Here is a 5,000-nt window from a genome sequence, read left to right as displayed (position 1 = left end):
TGATGATGATGATGATGATGATGATGATGATGATGATGATGATGATGATGATGATGATGATGATGATGATGATGATGATGATGATGATGATGATGATGATGATGATGATGATGATGATGATGATGATGATGATGATGATGATGATGATGATGATGATGATGATGATGATGATGATGATGATGATGATGATGATGATGATGATGATGATGATGATGATGATGATGATGATGATGATGATGATGATGATGATGATGATGATGATGATGATGATGATGATGATGATGATGATGATGATGATGATGATGATGATGATGATGATGATGATGATGATGATGATGATGATGATGATGATGATGATGATGATGATGATGATGATGATGATGATGATGATGATGATGATGATGATGATGATGATGATGATGATGATGATGATGATGATGATGATGATGATGATGATGATGATGATGATGATGATGATGATGATGATGATGATGATGATGATGATGATGATGATGATGATGATGATGATGATGATGATGATGATGATGATGATGATGATGATGATGATGATGATGATGATGATGATGATGATGATGATGATGATGATGATGATGATGATGATGATGATGATGATGATGATGATGATGATGATGATGATGATGATGATGATGATGATGATGATGATGATGATGATGATGATGATGATAACAATAATAATAATAGCAATTATTGTTGATCTTATTATCCTCCTCCTCCTCCTCCCCATCATCATCATCATCATCATTATTATCATTACTATATTTGTTATCATAATAATCATAATGATAATATTATTATTTTATTTTCATTATTATTATTATTATTATTATTATTATTATTATTATCATTATTATTGTTATTATCACTGTTACCATTACTATTAAATCATCATCATCATTATTATTATTATTATTATCATTATTATTATTATTGTTATTATTATTATTATTATTATTATCATCATCATTATAATTGCTGTTATTGTTATGATCATAATCATTACTGTTATTGCTATATTTATTATTAGTAGTAGTAGTATTGTTATTGTCATTATTATTATGATGATGATGATGATAATCATCATCATTGTTATGGCTATTATTATGAGTATTCTCATTATCATCATCAGTATTATCATTGTTATCATTACCATTATTATTAAATCATTGACTGTTACTATTATTCTTTAAATTATTATTTTGATTATTAGAGAGAGAGAGAGAGAGAGACTGAGAGAGAACAAGGCACACGCTGACAAGATAAGTAGAAAGATGAATGAATGGAAGAGAGATAATACGTGATAAACAGGGGAGCAGAGCGATCCCCGCACGAGTGCCGCAGAGTGATAATTCACACAAGGATTAAATCTGCATAAGAAGGATGTGCATCATAATGTCAGATTAAGTCGAACTTTGTCAGCTTTTAGAACAGCGGCCGTCTGTTTTGGGCGAGTGGGATTCGAGAGTGGGTGAGAGAGAGTGATACATATAGATAGATAGATAGATAGATAGATATAGAGAAAGAAATAGAGAGAGGGAGAGAGAGAGAGAGAGAGAGAGAGAGAGAGAGAGAGAGAGAGAGAGAGAGAGAGAGAGAGAGAGAGAGAGAGAAATGAAGAGAGAGAGAGAGAGAGAGAGAAATGAAGAGAGAGAGAGAGAGAGAGAGAGAGAGAGAGAGAGAGAGAGAGAGAGAGAGAGAAAGAGAGAGAGAGAGAGAGAGAGAGAGAGAGAGAGAGAGAGAGAGAGAGAGAGAGAGAAATGAAGAGAGAGAGAGAGAGAGAGAGAGAGAGAGAGAGAGAGAGAAAGAGAGAGAAAGAGAGAGTGAGAGAGAGAGAGAGGTATAACGATGTTAATATTGTCCTCAAGTATCATCACTAACACATTCTCATTATTATAACAATAATAGCAGTAGCAACAACAAAAAAGACAATAATAATAACAATAACAAAAATGATGATGATGATATTGACAACAATATTTGTGATGAAAGTAAACATATGCATGATAATAATGTTAATAACAATAATAATAACGATAATTACAACACCAATGATAATATTGAAAAGATAACAACAGTAATGATAATAATGATATAAAAATAAAAATAAATAATAACAGTAATAGTAGTAGTAGCAGTAGTAGTAGAAATATTACTACTACTACAACTACTGCTAATAATAGCAATGATAATTGAGACAACACCAACAATACCAATGATAGGAATTGTAATATTAATAATGATAGTAAAAAAAAAAAAATAGCATTACTATACAATAATAATAATAACAACTGTTATTATTAATGCTGTTGTTATTGTTATTGTCATCATCATTTTTATCATTATCCTTATTACGTTTCTTCTTCTGTTACTATTATTTCTATCACAGTCATAAGCTTCATAATTTTTTTGTCCACCCTCGACAATATCAGTGCTGTTATTTCTCCTATCGTTATCGTGTAGACGGTCCTCACTCACCCTCCTCAGGCGAAACCGAAGTCAGTCGTAGCAATTTAATTTATTATGAGTGTTTATATAATATAGAAAACAAGCCAGATGTTTTCACGAACAAGCACTGAAAAGCAGAACCATTATTGCGTTCTGTAACAAAGTTCATTATATAACAGTAGGTTATTTGTTAAACAGACTACACTTATATACCAACATAGGGTAAAGGAGCGATATTGAATAATTAAAATACAATCAAGTTTAGAAGCAACTTCCTAATTTTCCATGAATCTAATGATGACGTAATATCAATTCAGAAGTTAATTTCAGAAATAAAGATCTGATGTAATAATCGTAAACTTTTTTTCCTCCTTTAAAATTCCTTGAATGACACTCTATGCTGATCAGCCTGGAGCTTAGTGAACAAGTACGTTTCAAACTAGTAATGGGAATTATGATTATAAATTACTATGAAAGTATCCTAAATGGAATGACCGGAAGCAATTTCAGTTCCTATAAACAGCGTTTGGATCCCTGATGGTAAATTGTTCTCTAAATTTCTAAGCACAAAATAATTATCTGGACAAATTTCTTCCTAAATTGCAACAAGAATAACTAGGGATCTTGAAGGGTGATAGATACCAACACACAAAACCGAGGCATCTACCAGATCTGCTGCACACCCTCCAACTTTGTCTGCGCACTCTGCTCAAACCAAAGGATGTGTCTAGTATGCAGTCGCTGAGAGATTAGTGGAAAGAAGTAGTGAGGCAATATTGCTGTCTCTAGTCTTACAGTGTATCATAGCAGGGAAGACACTGATATATTGATGACAAAAGCCGGGATTCTGAGTTTGTACAGTGTTCTAGAAACCAGTTTGATTTCCCCAACGTCTCCTGATAGAGGTGAAGCAAGAAAAGACAGTCATTGCACTCTGCAGCTGAAGTCGTCGAACGTAGTGCAAGATTAACTGGTATAAATATTTTAAAGTCAAGCTAATATATAACTCACGTTGCCGTGAAGGCTCTGGCTTGGATGCAAAGTTTATTGTTTGATATTCAGATAATTTTAATGTATATTTCAATGTACTTTTGTACAAAGAATAAGTAACATAGATTATGTAATATTTGATTTTAATTTATATGATTTTTAGGTATTCCAATGTAATTTCCAACAAAAGCACACATGTTTCGTTCATAAATATGTGAAATTCCAAAGAAGGAAGCTGTAATTACATGAATCCAAGATCTTATGAAATCAACACAAATACCCTTTTACAAAATGTTGAAAAAATATACATCCATCCATACATACATGCATACACACACACATATATATATATATATATATATACATATATATACACATATCAGGGACCGGATTTACTAAACTCGCTCTCAGTTACGAGAAATATCAACGATCTCTCAACTAGCGACACAGCGGACCATCTTCAAACGCCAGACGACGAGAGAGGAAGGGTCTCGTCATCGTTATAATCGTATTTCTCATCATTAGGAATCTCAGGTTTTTATATCCTTAAAGAACGGCTCGAGCGACCAATCAGCGTTAGATCAGAAAAAAAAAAATCGACCAATCACTGAACTGGGCAGCGCTAATGAGGTTTACTGATAATAGTTTCTTTATGAAAATTTCACATAAAATATGAGTATTTGCAAAATAAATAATTAATGTGCACAATAAAAACCGTCATTTAAATGCTTTACAATAGGATTCATAACAAATAGCTCATATGAACTATGCCTATTACCTGTTGGAAAAAGACGATTATATTAGAAAAAAAAAGTTACACGCGCGAAAGAAAAAGGGGAAAAAAAAGTGAGAGAAAAAAATACGTCATTTCAATAAATCAAATTAAAAGGAAGTCATATTACTTTAATGTCAGTATAAGCCTATATTTTTTTTCTAGTTAGAGACAAGTGCAAAATGGCTGCTTTCACTAGTAAATACTTTTGTGGATTATCACCGCCTTCATCAAAACTCTAAAAATTCTGATATGTATGTACACATACCCACACACATATGTGTATATATATGTATATGTATATATATATGAGTACATATATCATATGAACTCATATATGACTGCAAGACTCAACCACTCAATTTATTATTAAATGTTTTTTTGGCAGTACTATCCTTGCCTCACTGGATGCCCTTCCTAATCACCCGTTCAGAGCGCTACCCCTTGCGTTCAGTGCTTTAACAATCGCGGCAGTCATGTATGTGTGTATTTGTGCATTTATTGAGAGAGAGAGAGAGAGAGAGAGAGAGAGAGAGAGAGAGAGAGAGAGAGAGAGAGATAGAGAGAGAGAGAGAGAGAAAGAGAGAGAAAGAGAAAGAGAAAGAGAAAGAGAAAGAGAAAGAGAAAGAGAGAGAGAGAGAGAGAGAGAGAGAGAGAGAGAGAGAGAGACAGTAGAATAATAATGATATTGTCAATAAAATACTTAACATTAACCAACAGCACCAAGTTCTCCCCCTACCTCGTTTCCCAATTA

This window comes from Penaeus chinensis, chromosome 7 (assembly GCF_019202785.1).
Source record: "Penaeus chinensis breed Huanghai No. 1 chromosome 7, ASM1920278v2, whole genome shotgun sequence".
Classification (NCBI taxonomy): domain Eukaryota; kingdom Metazoa; phylum Arthropoda; class Malacostraca; order Decapoda; family Penaeidae; genus Penaeus; species Penaeus chinensis.
Note: the sequence above shows the minus strand (reverse complement) of the source record.